Below are 14,083 nucleotides of genomic sequence, written 5' to 3'. Positions count from 1 at the left end.
CATGTAAATCTTTCCAGGCTTTTCTAAAATCAGAATGATTGTAATTTTTTTTAATAGAATAAAATGCTAAAAGTAATTTTTTTTTTAAATCATGGAATTGTGGTGTTTCAAAGAATAGAGATCTTTTCCATTTGGCCTTCTTTAGTGTCATCCTGTGATTTTTCTTCTTAACTCTTGAATTACCTCTACCTTTGGGTCAATAGCTTAGTTGGCATATATTATGATTAGCTATTCTCATAGATGAGGCACAATGGCTACTTGTTTAACTAGAATTTTAGCCTAAATTTTTATGATTCTAAATAATAATATGTTCAAGCTCAGAACCAATTACTTTTTGCTTCCTGGTTTTATCAGGTAGCACTGTGAGAAATTGTCTGGACCTGCTCAGTAGAGGATTTCAGTACCAGCCCAAATCCTGATCATGGGTGATGAGTGAAGGGGTGAAACTCATGAAAATAGTCAAACAGGAATCTGTTTATTCATATTTTTCTCAGACTTATATACCCCTATTATACTTTAAAAACTATATCTCACTATGCTAACTATAGGATACTGTGCGTGCAGGACCAGGTAAACAACTTGCTATTATATGCAGGTGTTTCCTTTTTACCTTTTTTTTTTTTTTTTACAATACAGGTTGTCACCCCTCCCTGACTTCTCAGGAAGGCTGAGAAGCCTCTAGGGGGGATGGGAGAGCCAAACCAGACATGTCAGCAGGTTCCTTTTACTGGACTAAAGGATCTTTACCTCATCCAAGGTTCCTCACTATCTGTGACCCTTTACAAGAAACCATGCTGATCTTATTCAACAGAAGGCAAGTGGAATTGAGCATTCCACATTCACCATAATGGATACATGCCTTTACTCCACTAGTCAAATACATTGAACACAGCTCAAACTTTTTGTGGTTGAGTCTTCTAAACCCCAGTTTCTTAAATTGTGGGTTGTGACTCTAGCTGGGGTCTCATAAGTGAATTGAGAAGTCACAAAATTATGATTTATTATCAGTAAACATTTTATTTGTATACCTATTTTATATACCTATTCACCTGAAGTCACATAAAAATTTCTTTGACAAAAAAGAGTCACAAGTGGAAAAAAACCTCCTCTCTCTGAAAAGTATCACTATTATATTATCTGACTGGGAAGAATAATTGTGGTTTTATCCTATCAGAAACCAGTGTTCAAGAGTCTATCTCTATCAGATCATGCCATTTTCTTAAACTTTCTGCATTTTCTGAGTTCTAATGATGGGATTATGGGCATGGTAAGGAAAGCTGTCTCAACAGAAAGAGATAAACATTTTTGAATACTGTTTTCAAATTATTTTACTCAGTATATTGGCAATACTAACAGAGCAATGCAGAATAGAATAGATGAACAGCATTGCCTCTGCATTCCTACCCCCACCCCAAACCAGCCCCAAACCCTTGACAATCTACAAAAATAAATCAGAAGTTTTGAATCCAGACAGTTTTGGAGGGGAAAAAAAATGTCTATTTGCTTAGTTCCTCACAGCCACACCAATTCTAAACATTGAAAGGGCAGGATTTAAAGGAACCTGGACAGTACAACACAGTTCTCACTTGATGATTGACTTACATAAACATTAATGCTGACTATCAGATGACGATCTAGGAACTCTCGATCTAGAACTCCATTAGACAAGGAGGCAGTGAAAATCCAGTGGGCACCAGTCTTCCTTCAATCCATGGAAATGGACAATGGTGAAGAACAGACTCTTCCACACCTAGTGATTTTTTCATTCTCATTCTGCCACTGACAAAGACATGCAAGCTCCTGCCAAAGTTTTCTTAGCTCTGGTATAATGAAGTGAGAGGATCCATTGTATAGTGTTAACAAGAGATCTATTGCCACTGTGTCCTTCCCCGGGATGGATCATGGATGCTGCAGCTATGTTCTGTTACTTTCTATGATCAACATTCAGTTTTTGCATTAGTGAGGGGCACTGGTTTTCAAATGAATACTTCACCTTTTGAATGCCATATTCTGTTATTTGAATATTCCCTATGTGCATTCCCTATGTGCATCCTTCTCATACCAACTTCAGGGTCTAATGAATATTTCACACCTTTCCTGGGCAACTGGTAGCTCCATTAATTTCTCTAGATTTGTAATTCATTCATTGGTTGACTCCTGCCATAAAACAGATTCATAAAAACCCTTGATATAGTTTTAAATCATTCCAATATTTCACATATAAATAATAACATAATTTCTTCCCACTACAGGTGATGGGTCATTTCATCACAGGTCTTCGATAAATATTTGTTGAAATAATGAATGAACAATGTTCAATTTTTTGAGTCTTATCCTTCATTTACAATAAATAGATCTCTAGTGTTCAATGGAGTTTTAGTGTTCAATGTCAAAGAGTGACATAGTAAATAAAGCCCTGCATCTGGAGTCAGGAAGATTCGAGTTAAAATAAAGCTTCAGAAACTTACTAGGTTTTTTTTTTAATCTGAACAATTGATTTAATTCTCTTAACCTCAATTTTCTCATCTGTAAAATAGGGATGATAATAATAATCATAATCATAATCATACTTACCTCACAAAATGAGGATCAAATGACATATTTGTAAAGTACTTTACCAATCATAAAGTGCTACATAAATATTATTATTATTATCATTACCATTATCTAAGGAAATTCTCTACTTAAAAGGGACTTATCTTAAAGGGACTATCTTTGGGTTTTTTCTCCCAACTAAACCTTGTAAATATCTCTTTTAGTGAAACAGTTAAATTTAAATATCTTTATATACTAATTTCCCCAAACTATCAAAAAAAATCACTAGATTTAGTAACATTTTCAATATTTTAGTTGACTAGTCAAAACACATTTATTAAGCATCTACAATGTTAATTACTGGGGATACAAAATAAAAGACATTCCTACTCTTAAGGAGTTCACAATCTAATGGGAGAGATAGTATGCAAAGAACCATGTACATGCAAGACATATAGTGTAAATTGGAGATGTTCACAAATGGAAGGAATATTATTAAGGGGAATTGGGAAAGGCTTCTTGTAAAAGGCAGGATTTTAGCTGGGACTCTTCAATAATTCTGGTGTTGCTTTTCCAATTTATGGATTATGTAGACCCCTTGATCTACTTCTTTAACCTTCTTTCTGACTGTCTCTTGTCAATTTTAGTGTTTTCAATTGCCTCACAAAAAGATGGACTGGGGCAAATAGATTATGACATACACACAAATCGATTCACCAACTTCTTCAGCATTTCTGGCAAAGGTGAATAAAGTTAGCTAACATGAAATACAAGGTTATTTGTACAGTATCTCTGCTACTATCCCCAATAATTGGTGGGTTTTGGCAACGATATTTTAATTCTTTTAAGTAACAATACCAGTAAACATATCATAATGGATGGGCTGACCTCAAAGCCAGGAGGACTTGGGTTCTGGTGCCAATTTTGAAATATGAGAATTGTGATCTTTAGCAAGTCATCTAATTTCTCAGTATTCTAGGTCAGCATATAGCTACAGCATTTCTGACTGATGCCAGCAACTGATAAAAAGAAATTGGGAAATGATTTTTAACAAAACAGATTAAAATACAATGGAACCTAGATATGAATATATATTTTTTCTAAGTTAATATGCAGTCTTAACATAATCTTTATGTTAAATTAAGTGGCCCTCATTTTTATCTGAGTTTGTCACTATGGCCCTTGGCAACTTTAGACTATAAATTACAGAGAAGTCTGTTTGCACTGATAGAAGGTGATTTATTTGTGAATCTCATCTATAAGTGAAAGTCTAGGCCCACTCCCTCTCCTTATCCCCTTAAGTAAGAATAATACCTACTTCTCAACAACAAATTAATTTTAACTAATTCCAGGCACTCAGAATTGTAATGGATTCACCCTTATCTAAATGGTCTTACATTACCCTTTCAAAGTAAAATTATATCAATGTAGACCACAACTAAGTACATAAATATTTTTTTTTCAAATAGGAAAGGAAGGTGAACAGATTACTAGATTTGGAATGGAAAAAAAATGTGGATTCAAGTATTACCTTTGCCTTTTATTAGCTGTGTGACCAAGCCATTTCATCTCTCCATGCCTTATTTTCTCATGTATAAAATGAGAGGTTGGACTGGGCTTGTGAGAACTCTCCAACTTCCTATATTTTATGGTGCTATAGAATAAAAAATCTGCTGAGGAAGGTTTACTGGAATAATTTTACTTAATCCAGTAGAGAAGGTAATAGCAAAACATTCTATTATCTATGCCCAGAAAATCCCAAATGCAATCATGAAGAGTCAGACACACTGAGCAACAACTTATTATTCACTTTTTCTTATGAGTATCCTCAGTATTTAGTACAGTACATGGCATACATTAGGTGCTTAGTAAATGTTTGAGTTGAATTACATGTATAATACATTTAAATACAGACCAAAGTAATGACAAACTAACTATGACTATCCAAATATACACAAGTATATGAAGAATCTTAATTCCTCAAAATATGTACAAAACTAAAGTAGCAACATGCTGGCTGAAAAAATAGGCTTATTGAGATAACTCATATTGTTGCCATTTCTGCCATGTCTGTGTCCATATTTTATAGATTTCTTTTTCTCCCACATGCACAGAGCTTGGGGTTCAATGAAAACAGACTGGTTTGGGAGTCTGCTAATTCAGATTTTAGTCCTGATTCTGCCTCAAACTAGCTGTGTAACTTTTGGCAAGCTACAAAAACTATCTTAGCACTTTAGCTTCAAATTGACATCATAGTGTAGTACTGGGTCAGGAGTCAAAAAATATTAGTTCACATCCTACTTTTTATCCATACCACATAGCTGACACACTACCTGTATGACTGGGTAATTCACTAAACCTCTATGCTTCTTTTCTTCATCTGTTGAGGGAGATGGTTAGACTAACGGACCTCTGCGGTCCCTCCTATGATTCTATGATCAATGATCCTGTGATCCTTCCTTGGCTTTGAAAGGGAGGCATTGCTGGGGATAATCTCTAGAAGCCTTTCAGAGTTTGCAATTCAAAGAACCTACATACTAATTCTTTGTGTTCATATTCTGGGTCAGGCAGACAATGCGAACACATCCTTTTCTTAAACCTCTCAAACACCAGGCTATCTATTGCTCAGGTTTTTCTGGTCTGTTAATCAGAATCCTACCCTGAAATATTTCACAGGAGCTACTATTCCTACATCTTCTTTATTTGATCATTATATCATATAGCAATCTAGTTGCTAATATATCTTGTTATTAACTGTTCATGTTTAGTCCAAACTATATTATACAGATTGATCTATCCACAGTGGCTGGGGGCTTATCTGTGTCTCCAATTATCTGCTCTAGTTTCTCATTAACCTCTACCAGTCTTTGAGCAAGGCTTCTTTCATTAGGTACTTGTGTTCATTTTTAGTGACCACAGAATAATAATAATAATAAATCTATCTATCTCTTTCAGAAAACAGTAACTATGTTTTAAGATTAATTCTCCTCCTTATGATTTCTTATCTTTCTTATTGCTATACTTCATGAGGGGAGGCTCACATGTATAAAGTTTTATGAGTCTTTTTCAGCAGCCTTGCATCTCATAACATGTTGCTGGGGCACTGCTACCCCTAGAAAATGATGCAGTATTGGCTTCAATTGTTTTAATATAAAAATCAATAAAAAATTAAATAGGAAGGGGAAAAAATCCCTTTATAGCCTAGGATGTGGCTAAACAGAAAGGAAAGGCAAATAAACAGAGCCCAGACTACTCTGTCTTTCTCAAATATCTTCGGTTAACCTCGTTTCCCCTTTCTGCACTCCCCACAAAAATGTTTGCTGTCTGGCTCATTTGTAAATAGAGAATGAGACACTGGCTATATGTCTGGGATGCACAGCTATGTCAGGGCAGGCTTGGCTACTGATCCATCTATAAACTAGGCCACATTTTTTAACCATTTTTACACAGTATGAGTTAGGAAAAGGGATCCATTAGAGATAGAGGGCAAGAGAGCCTATGGCATCATTAAGGACCACTATTCTCATCCCACTGCTCTCCATTATCTCTTCTATTTCTCCTGCTGCCCTGCATTTTTCTCCTTCCTTAAATGGCAGGAGTGTTCAGTCTTGGTGAGAAAATGATACTTCTCCTGACCCCCAGGTGATGGGTGAAATTCCTCATTGAGGTCCATGAATATAATGTACCCAAGCAAGGAACTAAGCCCATTCAGATTCAGGTCACAATAAGGGTAATAAAACACAGACACAAAAGTCATAGTTTGTTCTTCCTTGCATTCCTTTGCAAAGCTGGGTGCTGTTTGTGGGTAATTTGGTCTCACTCCTAGAGATTTATTTCTTTTTCTCTGAGATTTTTGTCTATACAAATACAGCCAGATAACCCAACCAGACCCTACCTTGAGCTTTAAATCCATCAATTGATTGAATAGTCAATCGGCAAGTATTATTAAATATTTACTCTTTACTAGGTTCTGATGTAGTAATTATGTATATTTTTTCTTACCTTTGATTTGCAAACCTCCTAAGATTTCATGAGGCATGAGCCCCTTCCTCACCCCATTTTAAAGTACTACTTCTTGATTTTCTTTCTCCCTCTCTTTTCTCTCCCTCCCTCTTTCCTTCTTTCCTCCCTCTCTCCTTCCTTCAAGGATAGATATCACCATAACCTGGGGGATAAAATAAAGATGGAAATGAAGGAATCAGAGCTGTAACTCAGATGGAGTGACTTAGTGTTTGTCCCTAGATAGCCCAGATTTAAAAGGCATTGGCTGCACTTTTATTCTGTCAACATCCAAAGTGCCCTGATCTAGGTGAATTCTGTACCCCATGTGTGTTCCTTTTAGGCACAAAATGTCATCATTCTGTTTTGGAAAAGTTGCCTTGAGAACACTTTTGGTGTCATTTGTCCAATAAGATTTTGCAAAGCTTGCCTCAAGTGTGAAATATCCTAACTAATGTTTCTCTAAAGAAGACTTAGAGATACCAGAGAGAGAATTGATAGACTTTGAATGCAGATTGAAAGATACCTTTTTTAACTTAAAAAATAATTTAAAATGTGTTTTCTTTGGCAATATGGCTCATATGAAAATATGTTTTGTAGGAATTCATATATACAACCAATATCAAATTGTTTACCTTACTTCCTCAAGGAAAGGGGACGGGCAGCAGGGAAAGAGAGAATTTAGAACTTAATTTTTTTAATTATCAAATTGTAACATGCAATTGGGAAATATTTAATGAAATAAAAATAATTTTAAAGAAAGAAGACTTGGAGGTAGTAAATGAATTGGACATTGAAGGAAGAGGACTTCCATAGATGAAGATGAGGAAATCCTATTACAAGATTAATGAGAATCATCAGAAACCATTCCCTACTTTGGGATATACTTGGTATGCTGAAGCTAGAACAAACCTCATGCAACAAACATATAGCTGACCTTATTTCTTTTGGCCTCTTCTGGTGGACCATTTGCACTCTGGTTCAGTACTGAACGATTTCGTGTTTTGCATGGCATAAAAGCTTCTTGCTCTCCATGACAGCAACAAGGAAAGAGGGATATGTTAATGGAAGATTGGTTGCTAAGTCAGGAAGAGCTACCCATTAAGTAAACCTTAAATGGGAAACATTTGCTCTTACTTTATCTTCCTTTCAGACAAACATATGTAGAATGAGTCTTTTTCTTAGTCTTCCTAGGATCAAAGTAAGAATATTTCTTCTCCTTAATGTTTATGATCTATGGTGCTTCTATATAGCAGCTAAAGCAGATATTTATCAAGGAGAACCTAAGTTGAGATTTCAATGCCCTATCTGTCCCTTCTGCTTTGTGTTTCTTTTCCTGAACATAAATGATTAAACATTGATTCTAAGATGGTGTTTTTTAGGCTTGGAGGCAAACTTGTGAGATTAAGAACAGTCTGTCAACAAACATTTACTAGGCATTTACTATGTGCAAAGTGAGGCAGCTGGATGGTACAGTGGATTGAGAACTGGGATTGGATTCAGGAAAACTAATCTTCATAAGTTCGAATCTGATCTCAGACACTTACTAGCTATATGACTCTGAACAATTCATGTCGCCATATTTGTCTCAGTTTCTTCATCTGTAAAATGAGTTGAAAAAGGAGATAGGAAAGCATTCCAGTATCTGCCAATAAAAACCTGAGTGAGATCACAAATAATAGGACATGACGGAAAAGCAGTTAAATGTCTGCCAAGTACTATGTTAAGGAATGGGAAGACAAAAGAAGTTAAAAATAAACAACAATAACACACACACACACACACACAGAGTTTATGTCCTCAAGAATATCAGATGTTAGGAGCCTTTGGATTCCTAAGTTGGAGATAATTAGTAACAGGAGACATTTTTGCAACTATATTCTCTTTGCAATTGACAGGAGAATGAATTCAAAACTAGTCTGAGTAATCATAACTCACCTTAAGAGAGTACAGTACTGTACAGTACAGTACAGACAGTACAGTACAGAATTGAAGTACAGGAGAAGTTTCTAATCAACATGCTTGTTAAGTGCTCCACATTTTAGTATTTTTTTTATAGAGTATTGTATTATGGAGTCACTAACATTACAATTTAAGTTGTGTAGATGTGAAAAACACATTGTGTTTTGATAATTTCTTTTACAATGGAGGAAATAAATAACTTTCATTAATCACTCTTTGATTTTGGAGATACCCTGGACTTGAATCAAATTTCAGTTTTAAAAAGTGATTTTTCCCTCCAATCCCAGATTGGGAGCATAAAGGATCAGGGATAATGAGGGGAGAATATAAGGCTTGATCCTCATCTTTTATAAGGCGAGGCTCTTCCAGGAGAATTCAGGTCTATGTTCTTGAACCAAAGTGGGAGAAGGCATTCCAAACTCCTTCTTCTCCCCCTAGTAGCAGTTTGTTAGAGGGAAAATAGAAATGAGTAAGTAAAGTCATACAGATCATCAAAGGACAGGTCAAGAATGAAAGAGAAAAGGCAATACAATTTTACTGGCACTCCATGTATGTTAAAGGTCATATTAAGTAAGTTTAATATGAGATAGTTTAGAAAAGTAGGTTTGAACCAGATTGTGAAAAACCTTGAATCTCATAAGTTTATGTTTGATTCAGGAGGCATTGAGGAGTCACTGAATGCTTTAGAATAGAAAAATGACATGATCCCACAAGGACAAGATAAAGATATAATACATGTATATTTGGACATGCTTTATATTGGCAAGATTAGAAAGATCCTAATTCTTTATAGAAAAAGCTTCCTAAAAAAGAAAGAGAGAAAGAGAGAGAGGAAGAGAAAGAGGAAGAGAGAGAGAGAGAGAGAGAGAGAGAGAGAGAGAAAGAAAGAAAGAAAGAAAGAAAGAAAGAAAGAAAGAAAGAAAGAAAGAAAGAAAGAAAGAAAGAAAGAAAGAAAGAAAGAAAGAAAGAAAGAAAGAGAGAAAGAAAGAAAGAAAGAGAGAAAGAAAGAAAGAGAGAGAGAGAAAAAAGTAGTTTATGTTAAGGCCACCTGAGAGTCGTTCATGGGGGTGGTGACCATTTACTCTTCAATAAAACATGAATACTTACCATAGCAACCAGAGCAGCACCCAGTACATATGCTGCCTCTGAGATACAGAGTGCTTTAATAAAGAAATACTCATAGTGAAGAATGAAAAAACATATGGGCACTTTTTACAATCTTATGATAGGAAACAATATCTTTTGCAAAAGCATTTATATTTTCCTGATTTTTAATACCCAGTGACTATGTGATAATCAATACTGTATGCTATATACCATTTGTCTTTTTCCTTGAAGCTGGCTTTCCTTTGGAAATGGTGATTTTTACTTAATTTTTTTTATTCATTTCCATATAATATTCACAATGAGAGTGCATTTCAGAAGGGTACTGTGGTTGCCCCTCTCTTAATAGTCTTTTCTTTATTCTGGACAAGCCAAGCCTTCTCTAAATGATCATAATGAGCCTGAGCATGTGCTACTCCATGTCCACCTTCATTTTTTTTGCATAGCTCTTCAAAGTGTTTCTCAAGAGCTTTCCTTACTTGTGCCCCACATAATTATCTTCTAATTTTTGTTTAGATTATATGCACAGTAAGATTGTTTGGATAGACTCTCCTGATTATGCCAATCAGCCCATTTACCAAGAGACCATACAGCTTATTGAGTCACCAGCAAATTAAAAACCCCATTTCCTTTTCTAAGCCCTATCATATACTGTAGCTTCAAATTTATGAGTTCCAAAATCCAGACTTCGCATCTAGAAAGACTCTTACCTTTTCACATAATATAAATTCTCCATCCAATTTATCCATATGCATTTTCAACATTTTTGAAGTATCACTTACATATTACAAGATAATTCATTATTCATCCAGCTATCCATTCAACAAGATTTTTTTAAGTATCTACTATGTGATAGGTGAGAAGAAGCATGACATTGTTGATAGAGGGCAGGTCTCAAATTCAGGAAGACCTGACTTCAGATCCCACTTTGACTATGTAGAAATTAACTCAAATAAAATGAGAGCAAAGACTCCAGATTTCCATCTCCATTCCATTTTATCTAAACTTAAGTAGAGAATTGGAAAAAATGTTGAATATGAAGAAAAATATTGTCAAAAATATTCAGATAAATGAGGCTGTGTAGATCAATAGCCATTTATTCTCTTAGTGCCCCCTGACATCTTCTAATCCTCTAAAAATATAGCAAGTGCAAATCTGCATTTGTAGGTCATTACCCACTAAAAGTTCCCTAAACTAATGAATCACAAATATGATTCCCTACCTTGCTCCTTCCCTCTCCTCACCCATTGCCCACTTAGGATAGAATTACCAATACAGATGAAATAGACCTATACCTCAATGAGCTTATCTTCTGCTGAGAGGAATGATAGGTACACAGATAAGCAAAAGCAAAATCTATACCAAGTAAATGCAAAGTAATTTAGCTTAAAAAGAATTACAATAGCAAGATACAGTATATATAGTATCAAAATTTAAATTTTTACTTGGAATTCACAGTGAAGTAACTTTTTTCTAGTGGTAATAATTTAAACTGAAGTAAGACACCCCCTAATACCACCATCTGTCCGAATAAATTACTTTCAGAGTAATTAAATATGCATATCTGGGCTGTGTACTGTACAGATGAACCTAGTTTTATTGAAGCAATATGCTTATAAATCCCCTAGGTATTAAAGATGAAGACTCAGTGGCATTCTGTATTCATACAGTCACAAATAAGCAGGGAAAGAGATATTTTAGCAGAAACACATTTTTTAAGAAATGCATTTTATTAACTTTTCCAATTTAATTAATATGTTTTCAGCCAGTTGTCAATGGAATGATTGTATTTATTCTACCAATATTTCACACTGACGTAAGGCTCCACTACTGATTTTAATGTGTATATGTGTTGGAATTTACAGTGGGCCGCACACTCAATTATCTTCAGCGGAGTCCCAGGAAGCAGAGCAGTACAGTGAGACTGAAATCATTATGTGGACGAAATTCATTACGCCAGGACTTGCCCCTCCATGAAACAGCACTCCACAGCCAATTGGAATTCATGGTCACAGACCTTTATTGGATCATCATGCTTTATTGTCCATAGCAAATACAAATACAGAGAGGAACAATAACGACATGATACATCCGACCTGCAATTCCACCTTCAAAAGCTTTGCCCAATGAACTCGAGTCCAGGTCACACGAGCCAGAAGCAGGAGAGGGACTTGCTGGCTTGAGCCTTGAGAAGACCTCCCCTCTGCCCTGATTTTATACCCTGCCATCAGGATATGATGTACCCTGGCACTGATGTACATCCAGGGAAGAAAGCTAGAGTTCACTTGTGGCATAACAGAACCAGCTTCTGAATATAAAAGAAAAATATTGTATATAAAGTCAAAATGCGCTAAACTAAGAAAATAATACAAAAATTTCCAAAATAAAGAAAGCAATTGTATAAATATACAGATAAGTGAAACAAATTTGCTGTACTTTCCCTATGAAAATATTCTGGATAGTTAGCTTATTTAACAACAACAATGAACAAAACCTACAGACACAAAGGGGGAAAAACATAACACACTAATAATTCTATAATCAGATGCTCATGACATATATCCCCAAGAAGATAAAAGTAGAAAGCACTGTCATCAGAGTGAAAGTGTTCAAATCTCATCTCTGATACCACTTGCTTGATCTTGGAGAAGTCTCTTAAGTTTAAATTAAATTAATTAAATTAAATTAAATCTCTTAAGTACCTCAGTTTCCTTATCTATAAAATCAGATTACTTCTAAATACACTTCTAATTCTTAGTACAAGGATCTATCTCCTGATTCTAGGGCTTTTCCTCTCCACCCAACTAAGATTCTCAGATTGGATCCATAATGGGATGATTAAACCCTGATTCTAAATACTCTTTGTTTTTAAAATCCTCAAACTATAATTTGGGAGTCCCCAATAGTGGGCTTACCTTCAACTGGTCAGCAAATAAACATCCCCCCAATCCGCCATCACACACACACACACACACATACACACACAGACACACACACACACACACACACACACACACACACACATCTCTTTCCTATCTTCTTACATCTTACTCTCTAGTATGTTCTTCTCAGTTTGGTGATACTGGTCCTTTTCTATTCCATGGACAGGACAGCCAGTCTCTTGATTTTGGACATTTTCTCTGGCTATCTCCTATACCAAGACCACTCTCCTTCCCTATCTCCTCCTATTGACTTCTCTGGCTTCCTTCAAGTCCCAACTAAAATCCCACTTTTTATATGAAGGCTTTCCCCACTCTCTCTTACTTAGTGCCTTTCCTTTAGTAATTATTTCCTATCTATCCTATATGACTTGATACCTACTCTGTATCTAGTTATTTGCTACAAAAAAATAAGTGATGCTATGAATATTTTGGGCAGCTAAAATGCCACTGTGGATTGAGGGCTGGGTTTGGAGTCAGGAAGGTTTCTCATCCTGAATTCAAATTTGGCCTCAGATACTTACTAGTTATGTGACACTGGGCAAGTCACTTAACCCTAGTTGCCTGTTTCCTCATCTGTAAAATGAGCTGGAGAAGGAAATGGCAAACTACTCCAATGTCTTTGCCAAGAAAACCCCAAATGGGGTCATGAAGAGTTGGAAATGAAACAACAGCAGCAACACGAACATTTTGGCATATATTGGGGGTGGCAGCTTTCTGTGTTTGATTTTCTTGGGATTTATTCCACTTGCTTTATGTATGCCTATTCACTATAGGGTCTGTTGTTGGAACTAAAGGGACATTACAGAAGGATTAGGTGATTTTGATAGTTTTGAAAGGAAAAGGCTCTTTTATTTGCAGTGTTTAAGACTCAAAAGCAAGTCACATGGTTTAAGATATTTAAGGGAGCAGGGGGTGGGGATAAGGGCAAGGCACACTGAGGGAAAGACTGAAGGTCCAGACTAGGACCACACTCCAGGGTGTCTGACACCTCTAAAGCAGGGCTGGGAAGGTCAGGCAAGGAATACAACATAAAGGTTCCCTAGGGACCCTCCAAATTGATGGCCTTCAGGCCATGGTGAAAAGAGGAAGCATAATAAAAAGCTGCTCGGAAAATCTTATCTCTTATTTAGGTGCCCAGGTATAGGTCTCAGACGAGCTAAAATAGTTAAATGGGTCTTAGAGCTCCAGGATCTAGATAGCTCAAGGAAGGGTGGAGTCCTATTGAGGTGGGTCCTGATTGACTTCCAAACCCTGAAGTCCTAGGCAGAGAGAACTTATGATATCTAGCTTGAAGTAGATAGTTCCAAAGATGGAGGAGAAGAATGGACAGGTCTAGAGAGGGATCAAGGTACAAAGAAGGGAGTAATACCAGATAGGAACAGGAGGGCATCGTTAGAGAATAAAAAAAAAAAAAAAGCTAAAACAGAAATGATCTCTGAGTACCACATTAATAAAAATAAAAATAAAATATTGTTGTGCTATCTTCTTGACTAATAGCTCAACCCTGGAAATCTGATAATTCTTAGGCAGGCAGAAAATAG

General features: G+C 35.9%; 1 long non-coding RNA gene across 1 annotated transcript in view; it reads left to right on the top strand.

Annotated features, from left to right (window-relative positions):
- Nucleotides 1-11,944, top strand: part of LOC127562978 (uncharacterized) — a 78,606-nt gene extending 66,662 nt beyond the window's left edge. The window contains exon 3 of the long non-coding RNA XR_007953853.1: nt 11,466-11,944. This is a non-coding gene — a long non-coding RNA (uncharacterized LOC127562978). The remainder of the gene's footprint in view (nt 1-11,465) is intronic.
- Nucleotides 11,945-14,083: the final 2,139 nt, after the last annotated feature.

This window comes from Antechinus flavipes, chromosome 4, assembly GCF_016432865.1.
Source record: "Antechinus flavipes isolate AdamAnt ecotype Samford, QLD, Australia chromosome 4, AdamAnt_v2, whole genome shotgun sequence".
Taxonomy (NCBI): domain Eukaryota; kingdom Metazoa; phylum Chordata; class Mammalia; order Dasyuromorphia; family Dasyuridae; genus Antechinus; species Antechinus flavipes.
This window is presented reverse-complemented; position numbering and strand designations above follow the sequence as displayed.